The 19,101-nt window shown below is 46.2% G+C and overlaps 1 long non-coding RNA gene across 3 annotated transcripts in view; it reads right to left on the bottom strand.

Annotated features, from left to right (window-relative positions):
* Window positions 1-189: 189 nt before the first annotated feature.
* Window positions 190-19,101, bottom strand: part of LOC307205069 — a 54,053-nt gene continuing 35,141 nt past the window's right edge. For all 3 annotated transcript variants that reach the window (XR_013833820.1, XR_013833821.1, XR_013833822.1), the window contains exon 4: window positions 190-494. This is a non-coding gene — a long non-coding RNA (uncharacterized lncRNA). The remainder of the gene's footprint in view (window positions 495-19,101) is intronic.

Raw genomic sequence — 19,101 nt, forward strand, 5'->3', positions numbered from 1 at the left:
TGGAGAGAGAGGATGGAGTGCTTGGCTGAGACCAGGACACCCTCACACAAACACATTGTTTTGGTCTTGTATTTTCTCAGGAAACACCTGAGCCTTCCATATTTGCCTGAAGAACCCTCCTGTGAGTTGACCCCGTCAACTTGCCAGCTTTGCCTTGTTCTTTCAGTAAAGCCACGACAAACATTTCCAGTCATTTGAGTTGCATTTATTATTCATATAAAAGTAATTTGGTACATTCCCCCCCCCCTTTTAAACCACACACCCCGCCGACAACGAAGGCAAAGTCTACAAAAATAATGACACTCATAAGTCTCTTCGCTTCAATAGCGCTGCATTTTTGAAGTCGTCATAGTCCTGGTCCAATTAAAAAGGACAAAAAGAAACAGGCTTGGCCATCATGAAGCACATGCAAGGACATCACAGGAATCATTTTCAGCAGGTGCACTGCAAGAATCTGCTGCAGAATCACTTTTGTCCTTCTGTACTGCATCCACCTGAGGGAGACAAGGAGGAAGGGGGGAGGCAAGAGAAAGAGATTTAAAAACAAATTTATGTAACGGACTGTTCATTTCGGTTTGGCGCCCCTGCCACCAAATTCAAAGCCATCTCTAGGCCATACCACTTTTGTTTCAAGTAACAACACTGAGGGAGGTTAAGCCCTTACACCGCTTGTGTGTGTATCATGCTGGATGCAGCCAGTGGACCATTTATCAAACAGGGTTGGGAACTTCCAGGACTCTCAGTTTGACACTTGTGACACGTCCAAGCCCACACACCATTTCCCCTTTGTTCACTAGTCTTGCTTCAAACTCTCAAAGTTTTCCCCTGTTCATTCCTCTTCCTTCAAAGTTTTTGCCTGTGAACTCTGATAATGCAACTTGCTAGTCTGGATGGGAGGACAGAGAGGGATGTGTGAGCGAGTTTAGAAACTACCGTACCAAGGTAACATTTCCGTGAGAACTTAGGGAGAGCCTGCTGGCTATCAGGCCAATGGCCCATCTAGTCCAGCATCCTGTTCTCACAATGGCCAACAAGATGCCTGTGGGAAACCTGCAAACAGGATTTGAGCACCAGAGCCCTCTCCCCTCATGTGGCTTTCCAACCTATGTCTGACCTATGTCTTTGCCATCCTGGTGTCCTCCAGGTGGTTTTGGACCACAACTCTCATCAGCCCAAGCCAGCACAGCCATTTTGAACTACACAGCTTTAAGATGCAGGGTCTTATGGGAGCTGAAGTCCAAAACATCTGGAGGGTGCTAAGGTGGCAAAGGGTATGGTCAACAGTGACAGAACTGTGTCTTCTCAGGAGCAAATGCATTTGCACCTAACTAGCCACATCCTAGCCTTATTTATTACTTTTTTCAAATTAAATGACATTATTTTCTTATTTAAAAAACAAACAAACAGGGGAGAACACACACACGCCCCATGCCTCCCTTATAAAATTGCCAAGGTTTTTACCAAAAGGCACACGGAGTTGGAAGCAGGTGGTACAAACCAGTCGAGATCCCCAAAGCAGAAGCATGTGGTCAGATTAAAAGGCTCAATCCCCCCACCCAGCCTTTGATGGAGGGCAAATCCGAATAATTATAATGAAGGGGCTTATTTCTCAGACTCTTTCTGGCTGCAGTCATTGGAACGAGCAACGCTTAATAATTCCCTTTCATGGACAACCTGCATATAATTGTGATGTCTTCTTTCTCTATCAGCTGGCGATGAGCCTGTCTTTACAGGGAGGGAAGTGCCTGCAAAGTGGGGTGGCCACCGAGATACTGTTGGGCTAAGACTGCCTCTGTTCCTGCCCACAGACAAAGCTGGTTGGGGTTGAAGGGGGTAAGGAGTTCAAGAGCAGCTGGAGGACCATAGATTCTCCACCTCTGCAGGTTTGCAAAGGCACAGCAGGAAAGGAAGTGTCCACAGAGGCACGTTCCTGTTGGTTGAGGTCATATTCTGCCCCCACTACGTGGCAACGCTTTCCTTCCCAGGAGTGAAGGAGATGCTACTGATACAGGAATACACCAGGGTTCCTCAAAGTTTCTAAACCTGCCTCTGGTTTCCAGGACAGGTTTTGTCAGTTCTCCCAGATTGCAGTCTTGGTCCCTCACTACTGAATGGGGAGCCATCGACCACTGGGCAAAATCCTACCTTCATCAGAACAGAACATATGAATGGAAATCCTTCTTCACACAGCGTATAATTTAAACTATGGAACTTGCTCCCACAGGAAGCAGTGGTGGCCATCAACTTGGCTGGCTTTAAAAGAGGACTAGACAAATTCATGCAGGAGAAGCGTGTCAGTGGCTGCTAGCCCTCTCGACCTAACCTACCTCACAGGATTGTTGTGAGGATAAAATGGAGAAGGGGAAGAACTGTATAGGCCACCTTGAGCTCTTTGGGGAAAGGGTGGGGTGTATGTGTATTAATTAACTAAATGCTTGATGAACATAGTTCTGACCATTTTTCGTGTATGCCTGTCAAGGTGCTTTAGATTAATGTGGACTTAAGAACAGAAGTAGGGGTGGCAAATCCATCCATTCCAGTTTCTCATTTTTGCAATCCCTTTCGCCAACATTTCCATATTGGTCTGCAAGTGTTTGCTTTCTTAAAAAGTCACCACCAAAATACATCAGCAGTGGAGATTCCTCCTAATATACACACACAAGTGCAAAGCAATTCCCCCAAATATAACGCATTTTTGTATGTTACAACAGGAGCAATTGAAGAGCAGGTAAACCCTTGACCATCGTCCTGGTTGGCTTTTGCTGCTGCTACTCCCTGAACTGGAGTTGGAAGGGACTTCAAGGGTCCTCTAGTCCAGCGGTTCTCAACCTGTGGGTCCCCAGATGTTGTTGGACTACAACTCCCACCATCCCTGAGCTCTGGCCTTGCTAGCTAGGGGTGATGGGAGTTGTAGTTCAACAACATCTAGGGACCCACAGGTTGAGAAAGGCTGATCTAGTCCAAGGCCCTGCAGATGCAGGAACCACAACTAACAAATCCCTGATAAAAGGCCACCCAACCTCTGTTTAAAAACCTCCAATTCCACTGAAAGGAGAGATGCCAGACAATCCCTGAAAGACCCACCCACCACTGATTTACCGCAGCTGGCCTTGACACTGGACTTCTAGGTTGTTTGGGGAGATGAGAAGGGGGAGATGGGTTAATGTGAATGGTCTGGGGACTAGGGAGCAGGGTGTTAATCCTTAGATGTTATGTTTCTCTGCTGGTAAGTGGGTGGGAGCATTGCTGTGTTTATTGTTGCTAATATTTTCTATTACTTTTTTGGGAGGGGGCTGGTATTTTGTTTCTGTTTTCCGAATACGTTGCATGCAATATGAGACTTCCCTTTTTATTGTTTTAGATCTTATGCACTGTAAATCACTTGGAGATCCTTGGGTGACAATAAACAAATAAGTTTAGTCAATAAACAAAACAACAAATTACTTGGGATGGAGGGTTTCATTGCAAAATTCATAGAAGTGCGAATTTGGGTGGGGGGTGGCTGCATTTCTGGTTTTTATGCATTCGTTCAGAAAGCGCAATTTTTGTAGGATTGTCTTTGAATGTAAACTGAACTTGGTTTCTCCTCCCACCCCTGAGCAGAAGAGGGAGGCCCAAAGGGTGGAAGGAGGAGCCCCAGCTGAAATCTTGCCCTTCTGGTTGCGGAAGAAAATCCATGATGTTCAACTGATCAATCAAATGCCTATAATTCTTCATTCCAGTGTATCGTGTTGTATTAAATGCTAGGAATCGGGTGCATGGAGTCAAAATGAAAAAAGGAAACAATTCCCCAATCCTTTAAAACCCCAGCCTTTGCCAGGCGTTATCTGGAGAGGTGGTGAATCAGGCTGAGGAGGAGTGGATAGGGAGAAGGTCCCCACTGGCAACATTGCCATTTATACAACCAAGGTCTCAATGAGGCTTTCATAATAAACAGGCCTTGGTGAAAACAGCCCCAAGTGCTCGCAAGGGCTGCCATTATATTATCTCCTGCAGTTTGTACACAGTGGTCATTACAGATTCATTTGCTTTCCCAAGGCAGCAGGCGCAGAAGTCTCCCTCTCTTTGTCCCTTCTCCGTTTTCTCCCCACCTCGCAAGCCCTCCGTGCTAACCAACTCTCTCTCTCTCTCTCTCTCTCTCTCTCTCTCTCTCTCTCGCCCTTATTTATTTTTATATTAGCATCTTATTTACAGTTTGACAGAGTTAACAGTATCCCTTGCAAACCATTCTGTTGGCTTTAATCGGGGGAATAATAGGTGCTGTCTGGAGATGAATAGAGTTTAGGGGGCCAATTGTTCTGCAAAATGCAAGCAGTGGGGGTAATTTATTTATGTGGGCACATGTCGGGAGGAGAATAGGCCAGGGGGATCAGTATGCAGGCGAGGATACGGACGGAATTGATGGGGGGAGGGTGGAAAAACCCAGAAAACCCTGAGCAGAACAGCCAACAATCCACTCTTCACCCCTCCTCACCCACCCTTGAGAACCAAAGGCCTCCGGTGGCCATGAACTTGAGGGGAATCTAAATGTCCCATTCCCAGGCCCTCTGTACTTCTTGGGGCCACGATCAGTCCCGCCTGTGGGGATGTAGGCCTCAGGCTCCAGATGGGCCCACTGAAGGCTGTCCCCACCTCCCCGCATAGTGATAGACAACATGACATGTCCCTTAGCAACCGTACAGTAGCCAGGGCGCAGCAGGGGTCTGGGAAGAGAGGCAGAGCCCTCATGAAAATACAGGAGAGACCCAGACAATGGCGCAAACCCCTGTCATAAATTACACGGCGGCTACAACAGCCGAGCCATCTCCTCCAACATCTTGGGCAAAGATGTTCAGGCCATTCATGCACTAGTGGCATGGGCGCTTTTTAGAGGAGAGCCTCAACGCTCTTTCCTCTTCTCTTTCTCTCCCCTTCTCTTGTAATGCTAAAAGCCAACGGGGACATCCAAATAAAGCTGGACGTGGGAAGGTTCAGGACCAAAAAAACAGGAAGAGCTTCTACAGTTAATCTGTGGGATTCAGTGACACAAGATGTAGTTGTAAAGCAACTCAAGACAGCTTTACAAGGGGATTAGACAAATGGGTGGAGGGTGATTCTGCCAGGGGTTCTTTAGCTGTGATTCCTGCATTGCAGGTGGTTGCAACTCTACAATTCTGAGTTTATCTATAAGGCTATCCATGGCTACTAGCCATGATGGCTGTGCACTACCTCCATGGCTACCTCCTTAGATAAGTTGTTGAGAATCACAAGTGGATAGGGCGCTGCTATTGCAACCAGGTCCTGCCTGTGGGCTTGCCATGGACATCTGGTTGGCCAGTGTGGGAAGCTGGATGCTGGACTAGATGAGCCTTTGGGCTAGTAGCCAGGTCTTCCTATGTTCTTATTTCCCAGCCCCACGAAGACTTACAGAATGATGTCACATCGGTTTGGTGGGCAGCGGAAGCCATGACACTTACACCACTTTGAAATCATCCCAAATATGTAATGGGGATGCAGCATTCCAAATCTTGGGGCTTATGCACACTTCCTCTTCTCCTGCTGCTTCCCCCCCAGGGAAAACCGTTCTTTAACACACAGTCGAGCAAACGGCAATTTGTCTTTCCCCTCCATTGTCAGTTGTTCCGGTCTATTGCTAAAGAGCAGGTTTTCCCTTGGAAAGGAAGGGGGCAAGAGGAAAACTGCTTGGACCCATGCTTTCTAGGCATAAAGTGTGGATGAGCCCTTAGATGTGCTGTTTCAGTGCACACACAACCTTCCCATAACACCACAAAGCTGGATCTGCTCTAACAGAATGGAGCCAAAATCTTTTGTGTTACTTTTATGCCACATGCAACGGGACTTGTTCTGAAGGGAAGGGGGCCATAACTTAGTGACTCAGTGTATGCTTCTCTTACAATTCCTAGCATCTCTTCAGCTCGCAGTGCCTGACTCAGTACAAGGCCCTGTGAACATATGCAGGGGTGGGGAAAGGCAGTAAATATTTGAAGTGGTAGACTAGGCTGGCACCAGTGCAAGCTGAGGTGCCATTTCCCCCGTACAAAATCCCTGCAAGTAGAGTACTAGCACACCAGGGAGAGAGAACCTAGCCTGCTTCCTGCTGAGCAGGTTTCCCTCTTACGGGAACACTGAAAACTATGCTCACTCATAATTCAGTATGTGTAAAGGTAAAGGGACCCCTGACCATTAGGTCCAGTTGTGACCGACTCTGGGGTTGCGACGCTCATCTCGCTTTATTGGCCAAGGGAGCCTGTGTACAACTTCTGGGTCATGTGGCGAGCATGACTAAGCCGCTTCTAGCGAACCAGAGCAGCACACGGAAACGCCATTTACCTTCCTGCCGGAGTGGTACCTATTTATCTACTTGCACTTTGATGTGCTTTTGAACTGCTATGTTGGCAGGAGCAGGGACAGAGCAACGGGAGCTCACCCCATCGCGGGGATTCGAACCGCCGACCTTCTGATCAGCAAGTCCTAGGCTCTGTGGTTTAACCCACAGCGCCACCTGCTTCCCTCAGTATGTGTAGACCAGGTCAAAGGCATCATCGTATGTCAGAACCCATAGTTCAGTGGGAAGTCCCAGGCTGTATCTCTGAAGTCTCCTGTCAGGGTCAGCCCAGGAAATTTTCCTACTAGAGGCAAAGCGAAAAATGCTAGGGTGGGGCACCTCCATAAAGGAAGACTAGGCCAACAAGCGCAAGAGGCTGCTGCTCTCCTAACTGTGTGGAACCTGCTGTTCTGAGGCCACTGCCCTGTCTCCAATTAAAGTGACTGGGTAAGAGTTTTTTTTTTCTCTCTCTCTCTCCCCCTCCCTCTCTCTGCCTCAAAGCTGCCAACTGCCTGATTCACAACGTGTCATCTTCATGGATCAGTCCACAGAGCACATGCTGAAGGCTTTCCAAGGTTCAGTCCCCAGTGGATCAAGTTGGATGGTGGCTCTTTTTAAGAGTTCAGCCAGGCCTACTATCAGCGAGGGGAGGCAATGCTAGACTAGCCAGTGGAGTTTAGGAGCTTCATCAGTCATCCAGTGTAAAGAGAGGGATGGAATATAAGCCTTAGGGTCATTGTGCTGTAGCAACAAATATTAAGAGACACGCTTGGAACTGTCCAGCTTGCAAAGCCTCTCTACGGTCTCCCAGAAGCCAAATAAATCTATGCAAAATAACAGAAAATATAATTCACTCTCATAACGGCATTCTGCACACAGTTTGGCTCTCCGCCATGCAAAATTTGGATCCTTCTTTGAGGACAAAATGCACGCATATATTCACAGGTCTCTAGCATAAAGTTCTTTTAAAAATAGGGTTAAGGACATAAGAAGAGCTTGCTGGATCAGGCCAATGGCCCATCTAGTCCAGCATCCTGTTCTCACAGTGGCTGCCCAGATGCCTGTGGCTGCCCTTTGCCCTCCTGCAGTTTCCAGCAAATGGAATTTGGAAGCACTGCTTCCTCTAACTGCAAAGTCAGAGCATAGCCTTCTTTTAAAGCTATCCAGTTTGCTGGCCATCACTCCCTCAAGTGGCTGAGAGTTCCATAGTTCAACTAAGTCCCGTGTGAAGAAGATGAATCTGCATTCAACTTGCTGGCGCCTTCCAGGTGTGCTGGACTACAGTTCCCATCATCCCCAGGTAAACGACTGCAGAACCATATAAATGGTTAGACTGGACCATGGCAGAACCCACAGAGGCACATTGTGGCTCCAACTCCATAAGCTACATGAGGTCAAGAAAAGCAGTTGGCTGTTGTTGGGGAGGAAAACACGAGCGCAGCCAAGTTGTAGGAAAGGGAAATAAAATTCCACAGCCTCCCAGGAATACAATGATGCTCTATTCCATAGATCTCAGAGGCTAATCCTCTTCCTTATTAATTGGCATTTGGGCTAAGCTGATTTAAACCTCTTCACCCTGTTGGGAGACGTCCCCCCCCCCCGCAAGAGTTTTCTTTCTTCACTCTCTCTCTCTCTGGCCCAAAAAACAACGCTGTCATCACCACGACACACAATGGCATCTTTGTATGAGGAGCTGGGGGGAGAAGGAATACTGAACCAACTCTGGAACAATTAAGAGTTTTGTGAATTAAGCAGGTCGTTGGCAATGGAACTGCTATGGTGGGGCTTCGTTAATCAATGTGCCGTCTACACCGCAGCCCGGTCCTTTCACAATTCCTCCCCCCACCCCAGCCCTGCAATTCCCTTCACCCAGCAACCCTTTGGCCTCCACTCAGCTAACTAACCTTTTGCTCAGGTCAGCCTTTGACAAGCCTACCAGCACCGCAGAGGGGGGGGGGAATACCTCTTATTGGGAAGGGGGTTTGAGTGTGAGCACACACAGGGGGCTTGCTGAGGGAGTGAAGAAGAATACAGAAAGCAGGACTCACTTCATCGACTGCTATGGTAGGCCAACCCCATCAGGGTTGCCTCTGTGGGAGAGATGGGAAGCAGAGGAGTCCTTCCATCAGCTTTCTGAAAGCCCAGCTCCATCAGGCATCTTCAGCTGGTCATTTCTGGAACAGCCGTTTAGAAATGGATGCCCAAGTTGTGATTTTGATCTTCCTCTTCCCTCCTTGTCCCTTTTCCCTTGTGTGTCATGTAGGGTTGTTGTTCTTTTAATTGTAGGGATGGTCTTGTTTTGTTCGTATGTAAACAGCTGTAGGAGCCTTTTTGGCTGAAGAGTGAGCTGCAAATGCTCTGACTAAAATAAATATCTCTCTTGTGTGAAGATGCTATGGACACAAATGGACCCAGATGTCTCCTGAAGCTGCTCCAGAAGGTCCCACCAGAGGTCCTTCTTTCCTGCTCATGCCCTGCACTGACTGGCAGCAGCTCTCCATGGTTTCAGGCAGGAACCTCTCACAGCCCCACTTGAAGAGGCCAGGGATTGAATTTGGGGACTTCTGCATTCAAGGCAGATGCTCTGCCACTGAGCTAAGCCTCCCCCACCCTGTAGTTTCAGAACATTTGGAAGGGCAGAGTTATTTTATTTGATAAAAAGAAATGGATTTTAAAAAATAAAGATAGCCTTCCTTCTCTCTCTCTCTCTCTCTCTCTCTGTGTGTGTGTCTGTGTGTGTGTGTGTGTGTGTGTGTGTGTTAGGGATGGGCAAATCTGTCACTGTTGGTTTCTTTCAGTTCCCCATTTTGTCATTCTTAAATTCAGTTCTCCTCAGTTCCACATCTGAGATATATATATAGATAGATAGATAGATAGATAGATAGATAGATAGATATATGGTATATATGAAAGAAAAGGGTCCCTGAAAAAAATCATCAGCATTTTAGCGCAAATTACTTGTAATATACACATTCTTGCAAAGCAATTTCCTCATAGTAATTTTATATTATTTTCAATAACATATGCTTTTATACGCATACTTTACCCTGGTAACTGCATTTTTGTAACCATTACCTAGCTGGAAAAAAATGCACTGTAAAATTCAGCACACACACACCACACTAAAGTTAGAAAGGAGTTACATTCACTTGCTTTCTAGATTTGTAGCTGTATTGGCCAGGTTTGTGTGTGCCTCCATCCTGGCTGGTGGGGGTTTATTTTGAATAGATTTGCATAGGACTGGGAATTCAAGTCTGAGTAAGCTATAATGAAAAGTGAAGCAGGTGGTCTTTATTCCAGATTAGTTAATCCAGAATTCTTCTGCTCCTGGCTCGTGGCCCTCAACTAGATAATCCTGGAGAGAATGAACCCCTCAACAGAAAAAGGGTTGCCTAGCCCTGCTCCAGAAGATGCCACCATGGCCAATACAGTCTTCTGAGGAAAAGGGCATCACACCAGCCCAGCTGAAGCAGTAAATGGCTTCCAGCCTGGATAATGTTTAGATTAAGGTCTCATCTGCAACATTTCCTGTTCACCTCTAGTAATGGAGGAAGGCCTTCTAACAGCAAACACACTGAGTGCCAGTGTGGTATAGTGGTTAGTGTCTCAGACCAGGCCTGAGAGACTAGGGTTCAAATCCCCATTCAGCCATGGAGCTCACTGAGTGACCTCGGGCCAGTCGCCCCCTCTTAGCCTAACCTACCTCACAGGGTTGTTGTGGGGGTTAATTTAGGAGGGGGAGCACCATGTACGTCACCTTGATCTTGGAGAAAATGGAGGGATATGAAACACATTCAATAAAATAGCATGCAAATAATTGAGAGATCTGACCTTCACTAATGTGTCTAATGCTATAAAACCTGATGCAACAATGCTTCTTCCATGGTCTTTTTCGCTCTGCAGCTTGCTGTTTCATGAGTCAAGCTGTGAATTCTGTCTCCCTCAGAGAGACCCTGAGTGCTCCTGTGGTCCATCAGTCAGACTCGCATTAGTGTGTGGAAAAATGAACTAATGACTGAAGTTTTAGTTAACGACAGACATTTAGGTAATGACTGAAGTTAAGGGTCAGGCAACTCTTCTAGGGTAGCTTTGTAAGTGGCTGGTTCTTGCCCATACTGTACTAGTCACAAGAGTTGAATGGAACCACCAGTTTACAGCTGCTGGGAAGAAAGAAGAGGAAGTCATGTTCATGACTTGTTTGTGGGCTTCCCAGATGGATCTGGCTGGCCACTTCCAGAACCAGAATGGCTGCAGAGATGCATCACTGACCTGATTCAACAGGACAGTTCTCAGGTGAATCGCTGAATTTGGAAGCTTTAGGCATTTTTTACTTGAAGGTTATACCACAGAGTGGCAAACTTATGGACATCCTAGACTGGCTTGTTTCTTCACTTGAAGAAATCAAGGAGTGATAGCTTCCCTGAAGTCCTAATTTTTTCAGAATTTTGCTGTTGTTTGGCTTTATGGTGGTCCATTGGTTTGTCATTGTCAGATTATATAGGTCGGGGTGGGGGGGAGAGAGAAAAAGAATAGAAGAGCTCTGGAGATAGTCAACCTCGTCACACAAAAGTCTTTCACATCAACCACAGGATACATGGTGCTACTGTGTCATTAAAACAAGGAACAACATGCTGAGAAGAATGAAGACATAATTCCCTAAAGAATTATGTAGGGAAATGAATTTTAGGAGGCACAGCATCTCATTCTTGGAGCACTATGACAATGATGACAAGCTGTGCTAATAATAATAAGAATAATGCATTTAAATAACTCAGAATAGACACACTGAAATCAAGGACCATAACTACCTTAAGTCCATCCATTTTAGTCAGTCTGTTCTGAGTGGAACTTAGTTGCATAAGACCCAAAACTTTTTCAAGGGAGAAGAAATGTTGTTACCACACCCATCACTAGAAATTTCATAGGCACTGCTTTTCAACCATTCCCCCTGTGTGAGTTAGGGGTGAAGGAGAGAGCACATGCCCTCTTCTACTAAGAAACTAAATATTGTTCTTTGTCTGTAGGGAGACTCCATTATTCCCCATAACAAAATACTGTTTTCAGAAACACCTGGGGGAAAACCAGGGCTCATTGGTAGAGCATCTACTTTGCCCACAGAAGGTCCCAGATTCAATCCCTAGCACCTCCAGGCAGGTCCAAAGAGAGCCACTGCCAGTCAGTGTCAAGTTGTACTGAGGGATATGGACCAAAGGTCTGACCTGGCATGAGGCAGCTTCAAATGCTCCTCTGGTGAGCAACAACTGAGCACTACTTCCCCTAGAACTACTCTGCTTTTGGAAGAGGTGCAACGTACAGACTAACATCAAAAAAGAACACATATCTCAAAAAAGAATATATATATAGCAAATAGACAAGAATGCTCAGGCTAGTAGCTTGTGTCACTTTGCCTGGCAATCACACAATCGGATGTGCCTGTGTCGTTTTGTGAAACCGTCCAGCCACAACAACCCACACCAAAATAATCTTCTTTTAAAAAGCAGATTGAGTTGGTGCATGTAGTGTTGCTTGTATGTGGGCCCACACTGGACAATTCATGAGGTAAATTCTGAACTGTGCAAATCCACCAAAATCTGAGACACATCACCAGTCATGTTGCTCAAGACCTGTGTGAGGGATCCGCCATTTTATAGATGCCAGCTACCTAAAATGGTGGTTCGTTCGCTCTCTTTCTCTCTTTCTTTCTTTCTCTCACACACAGTTTGTTTTCTCTCACCTCACACCCTCAGAAGGAACCAAAAGGAAGGGGGAAAGAGCTCAGGAGGAGATGAAGGATTGCAGGAAGTGGTTGGGGGAGACAGTAACAAATGCTAGGATACACACTGATCCTGACAGGCCTCTCTGTCTTCCACAAAGAGGCAGGGGGGAACTGGTTGTGTGTTAAATTCTTCACTGTTTGGGGGGGAGCAAGCGAAGGGGGGTAACTGAAATCTTCCCTTTTGTCTTTGCTGAAATCCCTCTCCCCAGATCGCCCGCTTTGACTTTTCCCACAGAGGTAGCCAACAAACCGGGAATGCAAATGATGTTCATTATGCAAATGCATGCAAATCAGGTTTAACTATTAAAAGAAAAGGAGAAGAGATGGGCTTGGAATGCCTAATGAGAGGGGGGGTTAATGCCTTTGCTCTCCACCATGATCGTGGTGAAAGGAGCTTGTGTCTGCCTTTGGCGTGAGTTCTGCTGCTGCCGCTCTTGTGATGAATTATCTAATCCCCCCCAAATCCTGAGCAAACCATTCCCACCACCGCTTGCCTCTCACAAGGTACCCTCCCTTCCTCCTGCCACTCCCAATCTGGAACAGACTGGTCATTAGGAAGGCGCACCAGGCAGGCGGTAGCGCCTCTTTCTCTACCCCCCCCCCTCCCCACCGCAGTCTGCTTTGCCAAGGGAGATTCATGCGCAAGCGCATAGGTGGAACATGATAACGGACCCGGGCAGTGGCAAGGAAAACAAAATGATGGCCTGGGATTGGCTAGTTCTGTAATTAAAATGCGTCTGCAGAGAGAAAGAGAGAGAGAGACAAAGCAAAATTAAGCCTCAAATTCAAATGGTAGCCACAACCAAAAGAAGACAGGACGGCTTGGCGGTCAAACATTGACCGCGTCAGTTTAACCGTTAAAATTGCACACAAACCAAACAATCGTGATGGAAGGCCTAATTGGTCCTGTCTAAACTAGGCTAGAGTCTCAGGGCCTCCAACATCTCTGCAGATGGAAATCAGGATCTGTTTGGAACACTCCAGTGTTCAGACCAGATTCCTTCCATCCTCGACGCCCCCAATTCTTTCTGTGCCTCCCTTGCTGCTTTCATGGGTTCTGCAGTTGTTTGCCCACCATTGATTTAAAACCCAAGATGCCAATGATCCTCAAAAAAGCAGCCAAACGGCCATCACATCGCAGATGGAGAAAACTTGTTTTCAGAACCTGAAACCGATGGATTCCAGTGATAAAAAAAGAGGCTCTGACTATATATTAGGAAGAACTTTCTGAGGGCAGGAGCTGTTTGACAGTAGAATGGACGACCTCAGAAAGTGGGGGAGTCTCCTTCACTGGAGGTTTTTCAGCAGAGGTTGGATGGACATCTGTCAGGGCTTCCTTAGCTGTGATTCGTTAACTGTGGGGGGGGGGGTTCGACTTGTTGATCCATGGGGTCCCTTTCCAACTCTACAATTCTATAATTCTACATAGAGCAACACTATTTTGTTACCGTCCTTCTCCTACATTTTCCCCCCTCCTCTTCGGGAACTGAGCCTGACAATCTTTTCGGAAGCAATATGATTTTTCTTTGGAATGATGAAGGGTCTGGCATGACAACCTCTAGGCTAATTCCCAAGGCATCAGGGATAAGGTGGACCAAGATCCTAGCCACCTCTTGAGATGTCCTTGCTTTAGCCAACCTGCTTCCTCTTCCAGGTGTTTTGGACTACAACTCAACATCAGCACCAGGATCCAGCCTGATATGAACTGGTAGTTGCTGTAGATGAGAGGCATTGCCCATCCCCTCAAACACAAAAGGAATGATTCTTGAGATGGCATTCGAGAATACAAATACAGTGGTACCTTGGGTTAAGTACTTAATTCGTTCCGGAGGTCCGTTCTTAACCTAAAACTGTTCTTAACCTGAAGCACCATTTTAGCTAATGGGGCCTCCTGCTGCTGCCGTGCCGCTGGAGCACGATTTCTGTTCTCATCCTGAAGCAAAGTTCTTTACCTGAGGTACTATTTCTGGGTTAGCGGAGTCTGTAACCTGAAGTGGATGTAACCTGAAGCATATGTAACCCGAGGTACCACTGTAGCTGCATTAAAAAACAACTCTAAAATCTGCTGCCCAGTTCTCTGCGGCCACCTTTTCATTTGATCAAAATCTTTTTAAACAGATTAGACGGTTTAGGGTGTGTTCACCTGACAGCTCATTCCACACCCAGTATGCTCCCACCACTGGTTTTCCCTTGGGGGCCCCTGGTTGGCCACTGTGAGAACAGAAGGCTGGATTAGATGGGCCCTTGGCTTGATCCAGCGGCCTCCTCTCATGTTCATATGAAGCACCCTGTTTATACCCTGCACATCTTGTGCGATTTCATCTTGGCTTTAGCCACCGCTCTTCATCTCATGGCTGGCATCCACATTTGGTAGAGACAGGCAGCTGCCCAGGACCCATGGAGGCTCAAGAGCCCGGCAGGATGAAGCCTTGGATGGAACGCCATCGCTAATCCGTTATCCCCGCCAGTCACCTGCTGGATTAAGGATTCCAGAAATGGCCTGAGCAGCACTGCCTGGATTAATGGTGCACTGGGTGGATTTAAAGACCGTGCAACTGAATGAGTGATGTGCTCTTGCTGGGGAACTGGCGGCTGCTTCGCATTGCCACCTGGAGGGGATTTCAAGCCTCTTCCAATTGAGGGGGTAGGGGGGCACAGTCTCTCATCCTCCTCACCAGGAGGACAAAAATAACTAATAACCCAGCCACAGTTCTTTACGTCAGATAAAGAATCCCCTTGAACAGAGGATAGGGTGGCAAACGTAGCCACAAACGTTTCTGCCCATAAGGAAAGGCAAGTATATATTGTTCCCACTCCAGGATAATAAGAACATAAGAAGAGCTTGCTGGATCAGGGCAATGGCCCATCTAGTCCAGAATCCTGTTCTCACAGGGGCCAACCAGATGCTCCAATGGGAAACCCACAAGCAGGCCCTGAACCCTCTCCCCATCTGTGGCTTCTAGCAGCTAGCATTGCTACTTCCAGCCATGGAGGCAGAGCATAACCATCATGGGGAGTAGCTGTTGATAGCACACACCTCCATGAATTTGTCTGTCTTTCCCAAGGCCTTGATAATAATAAAAATAATAATAATAATTTATTATTTACACCCCACCCATCTGGCTGGGTTTCCCCAGCCACTGGGTGGCTTCCAACCGAATATTAAAAACAACACAGTGTCAGACATTAAAAACTTCCCTAAACAGGGCCGCCTTCAGTTGTCTTTTAAAAGTAAAATTGTTGTTTATTGCCTTGACATCTGCAGGGAGGGCATTCCACAGGGCAGGTGCCACTACAGATAAGGCCCTCTGCCTGGTTCCCTGTAACCTCACTTCTTGCAGTGAGGGAACAGCCAGAAGGCACTCAACACTGGACCTCAGTGTCCGGGCTGAACGAAGGGGGTGGAGACACTCCTTTAGGTATTAACAAATTGACAAATGAGTGCCCTTATTCTTGCAGGTTCCCAAGCTCTCTCTCTCTCTCTCTCTCCCCCCCCCCACTTCTGCTCTTTACATCATTTCTCCAGTCCCTTTAGGGGCACTGAGATGAAATCTGCAAGAGCCATATATCAGGATGACGACCATCACTGCCTCCCTGTGAGACAAGCTTTTGAGTTTAACAATAGCCCTTTGCTGCAGGTTTACCTGAAGTGCTTGAAATTGCAGCTGGTTCTTCCAACGTCCATTTTGCACCTAGCTATTTATGATTCAAATGCGAGTCCCGCCATGACAAAGAGATGTTCAGCAGGAAATTGGCAAAGGCAACCACCACCAAGTGGAAATGGTCAACTATCATCTTTTCTTGGACCAGCCTTTGTCAGTGGGCAAACCAAATTGCTTAAAAGCTGCTCCAAAATCCTAAGACCCAAGACCCATCTAGTCCAGCTTCCTAAGGGCAACAGTTGGTAGTATTACAGGGGGGGGGCTGTGGCTGCTCCCATATTGTGGGGTTCCTTCTTTGTTATCCTTCTGTTGGCAGACCAATGCCTTTTCATTCTTGAAGGCCTTTGGACACCAAGAGGCAAAAGATGCTGTCCACCGGGCTGCTGCCAGGGCAAACTGTATTTTAATTGCTTGTTCTAAATGTGTTTTGATTTTTTTTTACTGTTTTTTCCAACTAGTTTCATTTTATTAATTTGTATGTTTGTTTGCTTGCTTGTTCATTTAATGTATTTATATCCCACATTTCTCCCAAGTTGGGATTCCTACATTAAAAAACATCATTATAAAATACAAACAAACATGTCACCCTCTTATTCTGGGGGTAGTAAGCACAGCCACTGCAGCTAATAGTCATTGATAGCCTTATCCTCTATGAATTCGTCTGAACCCCATCTAAACTATTCCAAATTGGTGTCTCCCTCTACATCCAAAGGAAGCAAATTTCATAGTTTAACTATGTGCTGTGCGAAAAAAGTTATTCATTTTGTCTACCCCGAATCTCCCAATATTCAGCTTCATTGGATTACGATAATATGCTGGATTACGATAATATGAGGAGAGATGAGAGAGAAAGTTAATTTGGTTCACATTTAAAGGCGAACGTACGTAATTCATGCTTTCCTAAATGCTAAAGAGAACCAGAAAACAACCGCCCTTCGAAATTTGCACTTCTCTGAATTTTATAGTGCAGTTCTCCAGTACAAAAACACACTTACTGGGGCAAGGTGTGCATATAAATGCATATGTTGGTGTAAACAACACAAATTATAACATGACATGCGTTATATTGAGGGAAATTTCTTTACAAAACTGTGTGCGCACAGGGCAAAACTGCACACAAACTTGTGTCTCTTAGAAGAAATTCGCACAAAAATGCTCATGAATTTTCAATATGACTTTTTAAAAAAAATATTCACAAACTGATGCGGAAATGTGAAGTGTTGAAATTCTGATTAGAAAACAGAGGAAAAACCCAAAATGGCAGATTCACACACACCCTCACTATGAGAGATGGCGGGGAACACTTTTTCACCCCACTGTCATGTTATTCACCTATCTTCCCCCTAATCGAGTAAGCTGCAGGTGTTGCCACCTTTCCTCATAGGAGTCGCTCCATCCCCTTGATCATTTTGGTTGCCCTTTTCTGAACCTTTCCCAGCTCAACAATACCAAAACTGTAGTCCAAATGGGGTTGCACAGCACAGCCAACCGTTGCCAGAAAGTAACAGTAAACACCTAACTATTTGTAAGAAGTTTTGTGAGATACTCCTGCAGATGTGGTAGCTCGAATGGCTTTTTATTTTTATTTTTGTTTATTGCAATTTTAACTATTTGCAGCTTTTTCAATCTGCTCTTTTAATTGCAGTTGTCGGCTTTAAAACTGTTGCACCCCCACCCTGAAATCTTAGGATGGAGCTCAAGCTAAAAGTATCCTCAATAAATTGCAATCCTTCTTTGAAATGTTTATTTCCCCCCTCCCGTTTTTGGCAACAACTTCTGCAAATAAGATTGTGCAGGTCTACGCAGCCAATCTGATGCCACACAGAAAGTGGCTATGAACATGGACTTGGGAGTAAGCCCCATCAAATACAGTGGTACATGCATCTGAATACCCACAAACAGGGTTCCACTGTGAGACACTGTGTGCCTTCGTGCATAAGGGAACAAAACCAGCCAATCAGACTCCATTCCGTACATTCCCCTACATGTTTCCACTCGACTACTTTGATCTGTGAAACTGGTACCACTACAGGTGCCACATAATACAGTGGTACCTTGGGTTACAGACACTTCAGGTTACAGACTCCGCTAACCTGGAAATTGTACCTCAGGTTAAGAACTTTACCTCAGGATGAGAACAGAAATCGCGTGGCAGCAATGGGAGGCTCCATTAGCTAAAGTGGTACCTCAGGTTAAGAACAGCTTCAGGTTAAGAACGGACCTCCAGAACGAATTAAGTTCTTAACCAGAGATACCACTGTACTCATTCCGCATTCTTGAGACCTTCGGGTATAGGGCGGTATAGAATTTAAATAAATAAAATAAATAAATAAATAAGAACTCAATCGTTTAGTGTGGCAGCACCTAAATTTGGAACTCCCTGCCTTTTGAGATCAAGCTGGCGCCCTTCACTGTACTCTTTTTAGGACCTGCTAAAAATATTCCAGTTTGGCACCCCGTCAGCCCTCCCCTCTTGGCACAGAAGCCAACTCCTAGGGGCCGAGGGATCTTTGCCCCCCTCCCATAAAATATTTGATGGGGCCCACCCCACAAAAAAGTTGAAGAGCATTGTCATTCAAATGGTGTGCGTGCTCCACACCATGTGGTCGACTATGCAGGGGGGGCTTACCTGCCCCCTCCCACAATGTTTTATTCAAGTTGGCACCCCTGCCTCTTGATAAGCAGCTGTGCCTCGTGGTTTTGGAAGACAGAAGAGAATTGGAGCCCCGACACCCATGCTGCCCCCCAGCCAGAGGGGGTGGCTGGGCAGGCTCTCGCTGGCTGGAGGCCTCTAAGCTGAGGCTGAGTGGGGTATCTTTTGAGAAAGTAGAGTTTGGACTAGTTGTCCTTTCAAGGTACTAGTCCAAGTCTGTGACTCTCCAGTGGTGCTTGCCTGTTGTCATTTTGGTGGCAAGGACTTTTAATATTTTTATTCCATGCATGTTACGGTTTTCATTGTTCTGCTGCATGGCTGCTGCTTTTGCCCTTTTGCTGTTTCTAAAGTTTGCATTTCATATTATGCACACTTTTCAATAAACGCAGGGCATTTTACAATAAAGAAAAGGTGTTTCCCTGGAGCTTTAAAATTTCCGAGACACGTGGAAAAGAAGAGTCCACTTTTCAATTAATACACTAGCCTGGTGGTTGCTGCTGCTGCTGCTGCTGTTTTAAAATTACCTTCTGCAGAAATCGGTCTGCAGAGTCACACCAAGAAAGAGGAGAAAAGAAAAAGAAAAGGAATGCTTAAATCGCCCTCTTGGAAAGCAAGGGAGGGAGAGCGGGAAGACAATAACATTTCCGAAGGCAGAATGCTGAGATGGAGGAGAGTTGCTGGATTT

This window comes from Podarcis cretensis (genome assembly GCF_951804945.1).
Source record: "Podarcis cretensis genome assembly, chromosome: 16".
In the NCBI taxonomy this organism is placed as follows: domain Eukaryota; kingdom Metazoa; phylum Chordata; class Lepidosauria; order Squamata; family Lacertidae; genus Podarcis; species Podarcis cretensis.